This window comes from Cupressus sempervirens, chromosome 1, assembly GCF_028749045.1.
Source record: "Cupressus sempervirens isolate cs-2001-9-10 chromosome 1, ASM2874904v1, whole genome shotgun sequence".
In the NCBI taxonomy this organism is placed as follows: domain Eukaryota; kingdom Viridiplantae; phylum Streptophyta; class Pinopsida; order Cupressales; family Cupressaceae; genus Cupressus; species Cupressus sempervirens.
The window spans coordinates 841,195,739-841,204,381 of record NC_143118.1 but is presented as its reverse complement, the minus strand read 5'-3'; positions in this window follow the sequence as shown (position 1 = coordinate 841,204,381).

Here is an 8,643-nt window from a genome sequence, read left to right as displayed (position 1 = left end):
CACATCATCTTGATGTTATTGTAATGAGCTATTTGCTCCACCTCCTTTCTCTCTCCTTTCTTAGGGCTTTTTCCTTCCATTCATAATATTACACAAAGGGTTTTCTTTTCTTTCCCATTTCAAAATCTTTTGTCTCCATCCTAGTTGATCTATTGAGAAACTCATTTGGTTTATGGTAATATTCTTCACATTAAGCTCTCTTGGATTGTTTTATTAGTTTTTATTTTACTCGATTTCTTACATGATAGAAGGTCAGAAGTAATAGTTGTCATGTACAAGAACCTAAGGAAGAGAAGGAGTCTAGAGTGTTGCTTCATATGGTGGTGAAGTATAAGAATTTGAAATTGGTATAAAAAGAAAGAAGGCTTAAGAGGATGAATTCTTGATGGGTGAACAAGCTATCAGAGATGAAGATGTTGGAATTACAATAGGGAAGGTAAACTAGTTTAAACTTGAACCCATAAAATTTTCACCACACATCCATCTCATACATTCAATGAATAACATATAAGCATGTACATCTAAATCATGTAAACACAAATAAGTTATCACACACATATGATTACCCAGAAACCCTCTAAGTGAGAATGTAGTGTATGCCCCTAGTTTGCATTTTTGTTATCATTGCCGAACTCTTTCTTAGTGAATTTTCTATTAATTAAGTCTAATTAAAAGATTTGATTAATGATTTAATTAAATGAAAAATTAATATGATATTTTAATATTTAATTTTATTTGATTAATTGGAAAATTAATTATATAAAAGAATTAAATTTGGAAATGAATATTTATTTATCTTAATGATAATATATTTAGAGTTCATTTTTAAATAAATGCTAAATAATAATGTTGTTTAAGTTTACAAATATTTTATCAATTAAGTTTCAAAAATTAATTTGGAAGGGAAAAAGAAATTAATTTATTTAAAATTTCATGATTGCATGATAAGTGCATTAGATTTAAAATTAATAAATTAATTTAAAAGGAGTCAAGTGAATATTAAATAAGTAATATGCATTATTTTAATACTTATTCACCTAGGAGTATGTGCGCCTCTTTTATGCACGAGTTGTCTACAACATGAGAGTTAGCGTACTAATTAAGCAAATGGTGTCTACAACCTTATCATTCTTACCAACTCATCTAGAAGGTGGGATAAGGTTTGTGCTTAGTTGTCAACACTTATCTCATCTCCTAGTTGTTTCTAGAGACATTCTAGGTGCTTCCTGAGAGGTCTTTATCTTCAAGCACTCTTAGTCACTTGGGGGTTCAGTTTTGGAAGGATTGAAAATGTTGGAAAAGGAAGGGATTTTTCTATGAATTTTTGAGGCGTAGCGAATTAGCATTAGCGTCCAAGTAGGCACTCGTGATTATTTTGTATATTCTATTACACTCTCTATCTTCCTTCCTTCATCATGTCTGCTAAATGACTATTTATATAATTCTTGTGATGAATGTTTTTATATTTTAAAAATTTGGGTATGCATGTCGATTCTTTCTTTGTGCAAAGAAATCAAGAAAAAGCCCAATTAGAAAACTCTTGTTCCATTGATGGAAGAAATTAGTTTTAAATCAGTTTGGGTTTGAACTAAAGTAGAATTGAGAATTAAATTGGCTAGGGTTTGAGATTTAAAAGAAAATTTAATTTAGAAATTTGAATGTTAATCGAACCTTTCTATCAGATGATTTGGGGAAAGATTTGAAATTAAAAAATGGAAATTCTAAGTTGAAAATTTGAGTGGTTGGTTGTAATTTTTCCATCAGATTATATTTACAAATGATATAGAGAAATATATATATTTTAACATTCAATGTTGAAGGGGAAGTTTTATTTAGATTTAACAAAATCATATTAAAGAAAATGTATTTGTTTGCAAGTCTGGAGTGATAGTAATTGGTAAATAAATTAAATGCACATGGCTTCAATTCTGTCAATAGTGTGAATTGAAAATAATTGACTCTTAAATCAGAGTCCTATGTCCAAATGCTTGTAGAGATGTCTTCATAAGTAAAACTAATTTCAATCATTAGGTGTGCATTCCTTGCAAGATAAGTTTAGGGGGAAATCCTCGATGAACTTAAAGGAATAGATATCCTTCATCATGACAATTAAAGCCAAGGTTTCCCCTCAAGTGGCATTTTAAAGTGATATGGCAAGGTCCAAATTGTTCTTGAGATTGAAACCGAAGGGTGAAAAAATAAAACAAAATATAAAAACATCCCAAAGTCTGTTTATTTAGGAGACTCACTTCTAGTAAAACCGAAAGATGCTTCTCTACGATAGAAAAAACCTAATTCTTTTGTTTCTCAAAAGACATCAAAAATTTTGGGTTTGACTGATCGTATGGCAGATAAAAATATATAATCTCCAAACAAATTAAATCGCAAGATTGGTGAACAAGTTTCAGTTTAATCTGTACAGTGCAACGGGAGATTATGTGACTTCTACTCATCGAGAGCTGCCTCAGCTTCTTCTCGACAAGAATACTACACAAAAGCCATGTCGCTGTGAACACGCTCTCCAAATTTTAGGAAGTGCAACAAGAGAGAGTCCACCTTGTTACTTGTGGGAGGTATACAAGAAACATATAATGTGCGTTGTGCTTCCTCACTGCCTCGCCTACCACTTCTTTGGACTGCATTCTTACGAGTTGTACTACCAGAGGTCTCAGGAATCGTCTGTGAGTCAAAAATAGGCTCCTTGGGCACTTGCATCTCCATTTCTTACACGAGTATCGACATCTTTTGAACCAATATCACTCGCATTCTCCCTCTCTTCTGAAAGACTATGAAATTCTCGACTGCCATACAATTCTTTCTTGATTGTTTTCCATGTTGCAAAGATCCATCAAAAACACCTACAACTCTCGAGCCGCCTTCATGTTTGTTATACGCATAGTCGTCAGGCCCAATACAATCCCATACAGAAGGGAATGAATTATGAGACAATCCAATTGACAAACCCACGTTCTTCAAAATCCCTGCACCTGGGATGACCCATGCCCACTCCAACTGGAAGAGTAGAGCTTAAAGATAATGCCTGTCCTCCTTGTTATCTAGTATTGAATAGATGTGGTTGTGTTAATAAGTTTGTTATGTTATTGATAAATATTATTTTATTAATAATATTTATTAATAAGATTTTCATATTAATTCTTTATTATAAGAGCTTTATTATAATTTATTAATTTAAATAATAATTCATTTAAATATGGTTTAATTTTTAATTAATAAAATTATTGATAATTTTATTAATTATTAGTAACTGATTATTGTTGGGATATTGATAAGTTCTTAGGTTGATAGTCGTTAATTAATTTAATTAAATATTAGTTTAATTTAATTTAATTAATGAGGTATATAGTTAAGTAGAAATTGTAGATTTATTTTAATATTATAATTTTGTTAGATTGGAATCACTTATTTAAATTAATAAGATTAAATAAGTAGCTTGCCTCTAGAACATTTTGGAGAATTGTTTTAAATCAAGAACGTAATTGGGCTTTTATTTAAATCTAAGAAATGATCCAATCTATAAGTAATTAAAGTTTATTAAATTTAAATATACAATTACTTAAAATGAGATTTAGAATTATTAAATGTTATTTAATTAAGATTAATTAATGAGGGAAGTTGTTTAATTCAAGTTTTGAAATTATTACAATATTGGTTTAATAGAGTCAAAGATGAATTTCTTGAAAATCAAAGAGCATTATTTTTATAATTTAAATAATAGATGGTTACTTATCCTTTAATTATTTTTGGGGAAATTGAATTAAATGTTAAGGGAATTTTATTTAATTAGTAACATTGATTTTAGTAAAATAATGTGAACGATTTTATTAAAAGTCAATGGGTACTAGTTCAATGATTTATACAAGTATATAATTATCCTCTTATTGTTTTAGAAAATTGTTTTAAATAATGGAGGGATAATTCTATATTTTATTCAAAGAGATAAATAAGTTGACTTGGAAATTAAACAAAGAGTCTTATACACTTGAAATATACTTGAAATGAAAACTGAAACCTCGTACTTGGCATAACCATGTGAATTCAAAAGAAAACTTAAACATGTATTTGCATCTTGATTATTTTGGGAAATTGAATGGGCTAATTTTGTATTCTATTTGAAGAAACAAATGGGTTAAATTATATGGAGTAAGATGTCAAGCTTTGATTGATATACAAATGGTTTCTACTACTTCAGTTTCCAGGGTTATGAATGTAGATTTAGTGCTATCGATTGAACAATTTTTTTGGGAATTAATTGATCAGGTTTACTTGGATTTGGATTGGAGTCAATCTTCCTTAGAGTTTTGTACTAGCTTGGGCCCTCTTCCTGGTGAGCTACGATCACTTGATGGTGGTTTTGGATCTGATTGGATAGATTTGTAAGATTTGTGTTTTCTTCTTGGTCATTGTCATTAAGATAGTGCTTGGAGGCTGCCAAAATGCCATGACAATTTCTGTTTTGTGATGAGGTGGTAGTTGAAATACCTCTTGTAATTATTTGTTTAAACTATCTATACTTTTGTATATATTATGGACGATGCTGGGTTTTCTTCTCTGATTCTTTCCTAGTTGACCTCATTGAATCAGAACTTATAAAATAATAAAATAATATAGTGGCTTGCTACTTTTGCCTAGAAAAAAAAAAAGATGTACCCCTTTTAAATTTGAAAACTCACACTGGAATGAAAATTGGAACTTTATTGTAAATTGACATTGTGTATTCAAGGCTAAACCCAAACATGAAACTTACATTGTTGTATGTATTTTTTTTGTGTTTTTGGGTTTTGGGGTTGACTAGATTGTTGACTAGTTATAGGGCATCTACTAGAGGCTTGGGGTTGTGTGAGTGTGATGCTATATTATTTTGATCTTGATCTTTAAAACCCAACCATGGTAATGTGATGGCATGCTCTATGATGTGTGCAGACTATTGATTGTTATTGCTTTCCAGTCTTCTTGTGTGAAGCTGAGGTGTTTTAAATAATTTTTTCTTAATGATGTCATATTGTGACATGTTTGAATTGGTCATTTTGGAGTCTTTGATTAGTATTATTTTGAGATAATTTTTGGTTACTTGTTGAGAGCTGATGGATATTGTGATTTTCCATTTGATGCCTTTCAGATTGCTCACGGAGAATTGATGTAAATATGGTGGATTATCTTTTGATGCTTTCGAGTTTCTTGTATAGGATTGAGGTGTTTTTATATGATTTTTTTATTTGTGATTTCATGAGCTTGGCCAAACTAGGGTGTACACTAGAGGTTTTGTGAGATTTATTTTATACTACTTATATGGTTGGATGTCATGATATGTCATGTGATTCAAATTGAAAATTATATCTATGAGGTTTACTTTGTGGAGCATTTATGTGTACTTGGGTGGAAGTACTAGCTCATTTTTAGGTTGCCTATTAAGGAACTCAGTTTGATCGTTATGGGTGTAGTGGTATGGGACACAACTATTTTTTATGTTCTTAAGAGAGGTTGTCTAGGTACATGTCTTTGGAAGTATCTTGCAGTAGGGGTCTAGGACCCACAATGGTTAGTACCAAGGTAACTTATTGCAAGTTATGTTAGAAGTGATAATCTAACAATTAATAATTTTGGGAAAACATACTAAAAAGATAAGTTAGAGATATTTGACCCACCCATGCCTTGAGTGCTTATATAGACTAAGGATGGGAATGGGATGATTGTCTCATCTTCTTAAGAGGGATTTCTAGTTCCACATGTGTCAGGTCAAGGGTTTGGGGTTCAGAGTAACCAATCTAGGGTAACTCAATGCTTGAGGGTCCGAGGTCTATTGAGAGACTAGTCCAAGGTAACTCAAGTAGTTTGACCATGTGATGACACTTCCTAGAATGTAGCCTAAGTCTCCTCTATAGATTTTGTGTACATCTAGTGGTGTACTTATTATAGTAGATTCTTACATGTCTTTGTTGTGCCTCTGGGTATAGATGTCGGTCTATGTTGGAACCTTTGAGTTAGTGTACTTTTAAGATTCTTGGACTTAAAGAGTATTTGTGTTATGTGATTTGATATATCCTATTTGGGACTTGAGACTATCTCCTCAAGCACATTCTTTATTGACATTTACCTTCATTCTATTCTTGGATCATTATGATGGATGTTATTTACTGACATGTTTCTTTATATTGATGATTAGCATGTGATAGATGATGTTATCTACTTTGTAGGATCATCTTATTCTTTATTCTTGCATGTTAGATTTCTTTATGGGTATATTGTAGCATGTTAGATTTCTTTATGCATATGTTGTAGCATGTTTAGGAGTGATGTCCCTATTACTATAGTACTGATGATCTCTTCAGTGGCTTGTGGTGTTACATGTAAGGGATGGCTAGGGCCCACGATGGTCTAATGATGCTATTAATGATTGGGAAGAACTACACACTTAGTTACTTGTGTTTTATGATGGATGGTTATCTTTTATGATGATTGTTATATCTTTATTGATGGATGGATGTATCATGTATGGTGGATGGTTTCATTTACTTTATTTTACTTGTATCATGGACTCGATGAGGATGATGTATCTTTATTTTTTACATATGTATATTCTTTTAAGCCTTTCATTCCCTATAACATGTATAATGGATGATTAAGCATTCTAAATTTTATTTTCCAAGAGGCATTCAAAAAAAATGTATATTATGGTCTTTGGACCTTTAGTTATTCTTTCATGTGGATGTGGTAGTTGTTAGACTTAGTATTAATTAAATTAAATGTGACTCAACATCTTGGGATCCTTAAGGAATGTAACCTGTTATGTACACTTATAGTTGATTTTATGTTATTGCTTCTGCTACTATGTGTTTGATGTGTAGGATTATCTTTCTTGTTTTAAAAAAACATTGTTTTGAAAACTTAGTAAAACTTTAGGTTAATTCTTTTGGATCCCTTGGTGGGGCATTATAGAAAAGGTAAAACTGGGGTGGGGATAACACCACAAATCTTCACTATTGTAGCAATAAAGTGTATCCAACAAAGGTTACAATGTTTTGATCATGAAACATGATCTACCCTGTGAAAGGTCTACCATAGTAAAGGCTTACAAAGACTATTAGGTCTCACCTTGTTAGAGGATTTTAACACCTTGTTAGAAGTGTGTCTGGTTAAAGAACTTTAACTTACAACTAAGTAAGCACCCTATTAAAGGATTTCATATAGCCTGTTAGGACTACTCTATTAAGAGATTTGATTGAGATCACCTATTAGATTAATGTCTTAGCATAGATCCTGTGGTTGGCACTTTCTTGCTTCATAACAGATCACCTCTAAACAATGTTTTCTTGATCCTTCTTGACTAGATGTCTCTTTGTTGTATCCTTTTCTCTATCCTCTATTCTACTCTAATTGATTCTACAATGTAGTGTCACTTCATAACTTTTAAGTCACCATGAATGTTCTATTTTTGCATTAAAAATATCCTCTTTGCTCCTTCAACACTCTTCTAAAAGTTTAGGGTTTCATCCTTCTTAAGAAGAATTTGGTGACTTAAGGTTAGGTATGAATCTATGACTTAGATTCATCCATTTTGCCACTTATCCTTCCTATTTTCTCATTGGGTGCATGTAATTGCATAGAGAATCCAACTCAAGATTCATCCTTATCTCCAAAATATCAAAATTTAATCTAAAGTCTGCACAAAAATGGTTTACATAGTTGTTTGTGCCTTTACAAAAAATATGTCAAAACTATTTTACTTGGCATTTGAAGTCTCTAATTCTCGGCATACACTAATCTTTCTGTTATAACTTAGCACTTGTATTGCTCAGCATCCACTATTTACTTAGCTCCTATGTTACTTGGCATATACTATCTTCTCGGCAATTGAGTGACTTGGCATGGTCTACTATTTACATGTTGTGCTTGGCATGTACTACTAGTTCAACATGAACTAAGTAAATGGCTTAAGTGTGTTGACACTCACTTGTCAAAACCAATCTAAGATTAACAATCTCCCCCTTTGACATGAGTGTCAAAAACACTTGAGTATACATTATTATTCTTAATCTTATGAGCATAACATATCTTAGCTTGGCTTATATATAAAACTTCAAAACATCAAAATTTTGTAATAACTTGTATACCTCAAAATTTGATAACACCCCTTGAGTTGATAAGTCTATTTTATAACAAAAATTCTATACTCCTTCTAAGTAAATGTGTCTCTAATGATACACTTTGACTTCATGCAATGTTTTGTTGATACTCTTTCATCTAATATCTCTTGTTTCATTCTCCCCCTATGCTCTATTGTTCTCAATTTCTCCCCAAAAATATATCTCACCCTTTTCTTTAGTCTCCCCCTTTTTGACAATAATATATATCTCTCCCATTTTGACACTTATGTCAATGGGCTATATACTTATGGTCTGTTTGTCCAAAAAAAATTTATTGATATCCAATATTATCTTGAGGGTTGTATCCCAATTATCACATGTGACATCCAATTACTTGATTTGGATGGAAAGCTTGGTAGCAAGGTGGACTAGACCATCTAAAGTAGAAAGATTAGGGTCTTTCTTTAGTAGGGTTTCAGCATAGCCTATCTCCTTGTGTAAAATTTCCATATGTAGGGTGAGACTTTATTGAATGCTAGTT